The following is a 9,115-nucleotide window of genomic DNA, read 5'->3' as shown; positions in this document are numbered from 1 at the left end:
GGAATTAAAATGCATTCCACCTTACTGGAAGTACTTAAAAAAGAAGATGCTCAGAACATTTGTTGTCAACACAAAGTAGACCAAAGGAACAGAATAATTATGTGTGAACTTAAACCCTTGAGGATTGGGATTGGATTTTAATTGAAGTTTATATTTGTTTGTTTGTCGGTGACGTGCCAATCATATTTTATCAGAGTCAATTGATGAAAGCTTTGAACACAAGGAAGTCTCCGATGAGACTGATACTTCAAAGGAAAACTTTCATGACATAAATATAATTTCACAACAGATGATTTTTTGAAAAGGCTACGAGGAAGAGGAACCGCAAGAGGATCGAGAGAGTGTTTATTGAAATCTCTTTTTTTTTAACAATATTGTAAAACAATTTCTCTCCATAACATACTTTCCTTTCAGCTTCAGGATTAAGTGTCATTCAGCTCTCCATTCTCCGCCCAAATCGAGATTGTTCGTGCTTAGTGGGGGGAGCTCTTTGCCGAAATTTGCCTACTGCAGCAGCAGCAGTATGCACATGACCTCATAGAACGAAATTAAACAAACAAACCTACATATTTATCTACACTAAAATGATTGATAATCATAACTTAAAACGTAGAATATATCTACTATGTATAAAAACTTACAACCAATAACTCTAAGCTAGGTTTGTGATACAAAAAATATAAAAGAAATTATATAATTATTATAAGAAATTCTCTGACCCAGTAAAAGGACCCACATTTTAATCTCGTGAAACAGCGTGTTCCCAACATTTTCGAGTGACATTAATATTTTAAGAGCAATGCTGTTACTGTAGCGCTTTCCGGCAATTGTATATGTACGTGTTTGTTTTAAATATATACCTTTTATTATGTTTAAATATAATTGATTAGATTAGATGTTTTACTTTGAGATATAATTCTATTGATTAATTAAGTTATTTTCATATATATAACTTAATTAATAAAGTCTTCCTTTCTAAGGCGCTGCTTGGGCTGAGTTTAGCATTAACGTTTATACTGTTTTTTGAAAGTCATAGTAACACCGCAGAAAAACTTTACAGTTTAACAAATTTACTATATAATATGTAGGTATAGAACAAACATATTAATTAACATTAATAACTTAACACATTAAGTACCTATTTATAAGTTTAATAATATATATTTTTTAATTTCATTTTTCCTGTCTTCATTTTCTAGTATTACGTGTCACACCTACCTTATATGTAATAAGGTAACGCATGTGAAGAATTATCATCATAAAAACATTTTTTCTATTTTTTTTTACTTTAAGAATAACTTTTAAATATTACATTAATTATTAAGTTAGGATTTTTTAGTTTAATAATTGCAACATTATAGTTACAATTTCATAACTAATAGAGACAACAGAGTCAAAATACTTGAATATTACTTAAAATATACAATTTTATATAAATCCCACATATAATTATGTGTACGTTGTTGATAAGAAAAAAATAAAGATTATGGAATTTTAGAACCTTTAAAAGCAATCAATAGACAAAGTATGTGTAGAGTATATAGATAATTAATTCTTCAATAATAAATATAATATGTTTCCTAATGTTTATTATTTAGCAAAGAAATAGGAAAAAATAAAAGTCGGTCAATCTCTAGAGAGCTCGACTTATATAAACTTATATTAGGAGATTTCTGTTTTTACGATCAATGTAGTTTTATTCTAAAAGTAATAAAGTCCCGATATTAGCTTATTATTATAAGAGAAGGAAGTTATAATATTTATGAGCTCCGAAGGTATGCTCGGAGATAGGTAAACCTTCTTTGAGTTTTAATATCTAACAGTCCGCTAAAAATGTATATAAGTAGCTGCGTTTTTAATAAAATGGTTTGTAAAAGTGTTTTTGATAAGCCAACGTCTATATAAAATTTCAACTTCATTTTATTATTTTATTTTTAATTTTTAGGGTTCCTAAGCCGAATGGCAAAAATGCAACCCTTACTTATTATAAGGTCTTTACCATATTTAAAATAGTCAAACCATCAAATCTTTGATGAATGTTAGAACAACTTCTAACAATCGAAAGTTTATAAAATTTTAGGGATTACAGAAAAGCGACCTTTGGCATTCACGGAGGGACCTAAAGAGAATTGGTGAAACAAAGGTAACTTCGCCATCCACAGTCACCGCTCCCCTTGAATAATTGAAGACTCCTCTACTTACGGGCTTATGTTTGTTCAAAAGTGCTCTTAGAGATTATTATGCTTTACTGCCGTTTGTTATGTTCGTGTAAAGACTTAACGAAATATTTCACAAATTCGTTTTATCTTTCGTCAAAATAGTTTTCTATACAAAGTGAATATATATTCCAATTCAAAATTCAAATTTAAAATATTCTTTATTCAAATAGGCAATTATTATAAGCACTTTTGAATCGTCGAATGAACATATGAACAAAAAGCTACCACCGGTTCGGAAGGCAGTTCTGCTGAGAAGAGCCGGCAAGAAACTCAACAGTTGCTCTTTTCAAATCTTATATATAATTTGATTCATCAAATTCAAGAAACGAATAAAAATCAGTAAAAAAAAGTTATTAAATTGAAGTAAGTAATTACAGTAAATAAATAAGTATTATTTAAATTAAATTTGACTGTGCATATTTAACCACAGCATATATTTATTTACACAAATGTTTCAATTTATAGCAGTATTCCATTTTATCATACGAAATGATAAGCAAAAACACAATTCATGTTTTCCATATTCACACTTCAGAAAATTATAATAGCAAAAACATACTACTTTCGCATATTTGCTCAATATCTGTGAAAATATCTGTGAAAGCGATATCGTTGGGAAATAAAAACCCGTTACGAAAAGCAAATCCTGTGGTGTACGAGTATTATATTTACTTTGAAAGATTTAAGGAAATGATTAAGCGGCTTGTTGGGTAGCCGAATACCGACGCTTTGCGAATCTTGCCACGCTTTGATGTCGTCAGTAGATATAATTGGTAAAAGGATGGAAAATATGAATAGAATATCAATTATTTTTTTTTAAATATATATTTATATCTCCTTATTTACTATATTAAATTCCTTTTATTAAAACATGAGATAGTATATTAGTATGTAAAACAATGTGAAATATGTATATTTTACCATTCTATTCTATTCTAGCTTCATACTGTATCCCTAGCAAGGTAATTAGAAAGAACGGAGGGCCATACTCTACGGTCTCTACTGGTTATCCTACTGTATGCGGGATACAGCGTGAAGATGTTTTTTTTTAATTACACATAATAATTATAATGTAATATATATACCTCCAATATATCAAGGTAAAATTTATCGAGTCTCTTGAAACTAAAAGGCTTTTACGGCCTAGTCCTAGATCGTTCGTCTCATATAACATAGTAGCCATTTATTTAGCTCTGCAAACGTTCTACAAAGAAATATTGCCTCACTTCACGTAACGTGTCTGTGGTGGATATCTTCCTCTGAGTTAGGATAAATTTAAAATGGTTTGCAAACAAACTTATAATAGCTAAAAATGTTAGAAGTAGAAAATTTGATAACAAAAATGTCTGAGGTGAAATTCACCCAGTCGTCCTTAAGCTACAATCGTAAAAACAGAAAATTATCATTAAAAAAATAGTATTACTGTTTGTATTTGCTCTATTTAATTTCACTATACATACATACTTACATAGTCCGATTTATATTGTGAGAAGGGTTAGCAAGCCAAAAAAGATTATAGAGGTTTACGCAAATACCCTTACAGAGAAACGATTCGTTCAATTAATATCCGAGCCCTACCATTATGCTTTAAAGTACCATGCGGTATATAAGTTGGCCTTTACGTTCAATATTTAATTCACATACTATATGAAAATATGTTTGATACTTAATTTTATAACAAATATAGTCCTAATGTTTAAACTATTTATATAGAAATTATATAATAAAATACTGTATGAATTTAGTTGTCATAAATTCATCACAACAGGCAGGATAAGCGAAGAATAATCCACTTTAAAGACATTTTAAAGTTATACTGGCTGACAGAATTGAGATTAAAGGATAAAGGTAGCGTCTCGACGATTGTAATACGATTGTCGCTCGGTAAATGAATTATTTTTATTTCCTCGCTCTGGTAAAATGACATACCGCAGCGTTGAATTCAACACTGTCTCGAAAATTGGGTGATATGTGGAGAGCGGTACGTCTTAACACTAACTCTGCTTACGAAGCTAAAGAAAAAGTTAATACATTGCGATTTATGTCATACAAATTTCAAACACCAACGAATAGCAAAAGTTCAATGTTTTGTACTTTTCCAAAATTTGAGCCTTAGGTACATAGTTGAAGAACTAGCTAACATTAAATAGAAAAAAAAACGAATAATTAATTCGTTTTTTCAATCAATTTACTCGTTTTATCATATATGTTTAAGTAAGTTATTTTAGGAAGCTGGATGAGTGGGACTTGTGATGTCAGTAATGGACGAACAAAGCGAGTTAACCGTTCAAACTAATCGCAATCTTTTGTCGCCGTACAAAGTCTAAAGCCTCGTAGATAAGATGAGTAAAGAAAATACTGGGGTTATAATCCGTATGCCTATTAAAAGAACAATTATTCTCCATTGTATTGTACGAGACATATCTTTATTTTTAAATAATCTACGCTTAAAAGATTTTTTTCCTAATTAAAATGGCCTTTTCGCTTTTGTGTTTCCGTATAATAGAGAGATACTAAAGTCTGATATTTTAAAAGCTCTGTTAAGTCTCTCAGAGCTATAAGAAAAATTGTACACAAAACTTTTGTGTTTAATATAATAAATAGGATGAAAAAATATTATAAGAAGATACATACGTAGGTTTTGTTTTTGAATATCTATTGATACTTTCACTATCTCGTATTTTTTTCTATATTGTCGAAACGAAGAGAGAAAATTTGCCAGAATGACTACCCTCTGTCTTTTCTCTGTAAATAAATAATTGTATATACGTAATTACTAATTCATGATTTTGTTTATATATTTTGACCAACTGAATTTGGCATATTAACTTACATAATTATGTTGACAAATTCTATAGTTTTTTTAAATAAAAGAAAAATAATTTTACGTAGAATAATTGGACTTGTTTTGTAATTTATCCAAGTATAAGCCATTGTATTTAAGGTAGCCCTAATTTAAACAAATCTCTTACACATTAAAATTAATAGTTAATTTCAAAATCAGTAGACATCCATTAAAACACAATTAAGTATAATCGTCCATATACAATATTTTTATATAGCAAATCTCGTGATATCATGTAAAATAGAAAAAAAATGTATTCTCATTCGGTTCATAAAGTTATTTCTGCTACTAATATACTTACAGTTCTAAAAATTATAGTTAAAAGTATCAAAACTGTGAGCTATAAACCTTTACTATAAGGAACCTGGGTACCTAGATTCCCTATAAACCTTTTCATTTATATAAAAAAAATATTGACTATATAGATACATCTTTGCGACCATTCATCACTCTGCAATTTTGTATTAACGTAAAAGCTAAAATGACATTTATTCCAATACCCACTAATGGGTAAAGTTTTAAATCATTTTTTTATTAGTTTTTAATGCTTCTTACTAAATTAAATTGTTAAATTAACGTTTTTTATGTTTTATAAATTTATGTTTTTGATTTTATAATTCAGTTAAAGATACATTTACTATCAGCTTAGTTCTGTAAGATTTTGAAATAAAAACAAAGACCATTAAATAACTTACCTAACCCATCTTTTTGGCAACATAAGTGATCTAATGAAGTTCCCTTTGTGTTTTCATGGATTTACGTCCTATCATTATGGTAGATTTATATACATAAGGTATGGCTAATAACATTAATTGACCTGAATCTACTTTTTGGGTGCTCTCTTAGAAAATAAAATGTGCTTGTGCTCCATGAAATTATCAAGATATGTCTTATATCAATTTTGCTTATATCTCATAGAATTATATGTTTTTCTTATTAATTTTATGTTCTCTATAATCGATACTAGTCAGTAAACAGTTCTAGCAATATACAAGCAATAAATGGAAATAAATGAATAAATAAAATGATAAGCGTCAATTTAATAATAGGATATAATAATTGCTAGCCCCACGACATCAATTGTTTCACACTGCGTACTGAAATTTAGAATACCTACATACGAGTATAGTAGCCAGGTCACGTAAGTTATACTGTTATTTCTAAAAAAATATGAAACTGGTTGGTTCGTTTACTTTTCTCTATTTGTTACAATTCGTTTTTTATATAATTCCTATTATATAAAGACTGCAATTATCTGAAAAAAATTGGGTTGGGATTGTCGTAGCATCTCTTTCTGATTCAGTTCTTAAACTTCGCAATATAGATAAAAAATATCATACTGTTCAACCTTTGTAAATTGTCTGAAGACAACTTCACTCTCAATATCTATACTTCTATACTAATATAATAAAGCGGAAGAGTTTGTTTGTTTGTTTGAACGCTAAGATCTCTGGATCTACTGGTCCGATTTACTTTGTTTTTGTTTTATATGAAAGCTGTATTCTTCAGAAGTGCTATGGGCTATATAACATTACATTACACATATAAACTAATATATTTTAAAGTACTTTCTAATTTGACATGCAATTTATTCTGCCATGTTAATAACAATTGTCGCGTCACTACGCGACCGTTATGGCAAGATTTTGATATTCATCCTTATTAAAATAAATATAGTAGTCACTTTTAGCATTTTATCTAGATTGAAATTATAGTTTACTATATAATATTCTAATAAATAATTAAGGAGATGTCACTGATTTGAAATGACCTAGCCTTCGGGCAGCATAGTATGAGTATGACCGACGCGAAAATATTCTTATAGTTCAAGCAGGCGTAGCCGCCTCCGGGTCCACTAGTAATATTATAAAGCTGAAAAGTTAATTTAGCTAAATACGCTAACCGCAGGAAAAACTGGCTGAAATTGAATAAATATTTTTATGCTTATGCTTTTGCCCCTTACATAGCTTAGCTTAGCTTAGAAGTTTCTTAGTATTTTTATTTTTCTTCTCTCTATCTCTCTCTTCTTTCTAAAAAACTTGAAAATGTTCTAAATATGATTTAACAAACAACAAATTGTTGATGCAATTGATGAAATATAAACATTCGAATTTCTGAAGACACTGGCACTCCCATGAGGTAAAAGCGGCACTATCATTTTATGTTGTAAATACCCGACGGTATCGAAGTCACTGAGCTGGCATAATATAAGCAAGGGTGTAAAATGTACGACCACGGTAGGGACGACGGCGGGTGCGCCATACGCGCTGAGTCAACATTTGCAGAGATTGTGGTTCTTAATTGCACGCCCGCCACCGCCGCCGTCTCGTGGAACCAGTCGTCACTTTTATGTACACTGTTTACTGAAATCTGTTTGTGAGCTTCAAATGGATTTTTATTTTTTCTCTTTTTTGTTTTCTCTACGCGTCGTAGCCAAGGGTGTGACTGCAACGCGACGGTTGTAGATTCGATCTCAACTCGCGGGAACGATTTATTATTTATTAATAATTTCATTTTTTCGCTCTGGCACCGGGGCAAAAGCCCGGCGATGAGCTCCGCCACTCAAAACCTTTTTTATGAATTATTTTTGTTTACTTGTAACTTGTTAATTTAGTTTATACAATTATCGTATATAAATAATATCTTGATTATTAATATGAGTGACGTACCTACTAATAATAATAATAATTTTATTCAACTTAAAATATAACAATAGGTACATAAATAAAAACCAAATTTCCCCGAAAATGTAACATAATATGTCAATTGACACTGTTATGAGCAGAAATTTTATTATAAAATACATAAAAGCCCATTAGGAGCACCGGGCTCCGCAAGTAAATGTCAAAGGTTACGGTATGTTTCTTTTCTGTGGAGGAAAATTTGGAGGAAAGCTAAGACATAAATAAATAAAACTACAATGTATATATATGAAATTCTATTATTTTATGAATTGTCTTGTTAAACAAGTAGAAAATTTGACTTTACACCAAAAAAAGTACGATTACAGTATGTATATGTAAATTTAAACACATCTTTCGCTTGTGAAAATAATTATAATCTCCATTAACAGAATTTAAAAGATATAAAAACATAACTATTTGAAAGTTAATACAATACAAATATAAATAAATTCAATTAACGCATGGAGACCGATGATGAAAGGCTTAAGACAACCCAAACCAGCCCTATATAAAAAATACTGTGTTAGGTTAGGTTAAAATCTCTCCGTGCTATGGCAAGTAAGTCCCATGTGTGGGGGGGGGGATCAAACGCGAAGAGGCAAGGGCGTCTGTGACCATAAAGCGGAGAGTGTTGCTCATTTACCTTATCATACACGTTTTAAATAAATTTCTGTAAAAAATATTTTCTAAGGAGCTCGAAAACAATGTTAATATTCAAGTTCTAAATTTGTAGAAAATTGATACCCCGCCGCGATAATGAGCACGACGCGGCTTCTCATCGACTTTTGAACTATGGGCGTCATGAACTTTGAGAGGATTCATATGGAAGTAGTATATGTACTACGAGGCTGTTGATTATTATTTCTTTTTATTAATTTTAGCGAGTATAAGCTTCTATATTTCTCATCAATTATTTTAACATCCTGCTATGATTTTTTTTCATCAGCCTATCGAAGTCCACTGCTGAACGTAGGCCTCCCTCATCAAGCGCCAACCATTTCTGCTATGATAAGTATTCATTTTGGTCTTACAGTTTAAGCAAACAAACAAACTTTTCCGCTTTATTATATTAATATAGACTAGTGTATTATCACGTACGTATTGTTATATTTTATTTTTCAAATATTATCGTTATACTTGTTACGTACATACCTATAGCAACCGATACGCGCCGAGTGGTTGACCTGAAGCTCCGTATTTATAATATTTTTAAAATTATTATTGTTTTTAATTTATCTAACGAATAAAATGAAATAAGTCCAAAAACTAATACCCGACTACCGATAATGACGCTCGAAAAAATATGAAACAAGAAAATATTCTTACCTGAAATTGAAATGACACAATATACATATATGTCACATATT

This window comes from Heliconius melpomene, chromosome 20, assembly GCF_056956725.1.
Source record: "Heliconius melpomene rosina isolate 202511_hmr_F chromosome 20, ASM5695672v1, whole genome shotgun sequence".
NCBI lineage: Eukaryota > Metazoa > Arthropoda > Insecta > Lepidoptera > Nymphalidae > Heliconius > Heliconius melpomene.
Note: the sequence above shows the minus strand (reverse complement) of the source record.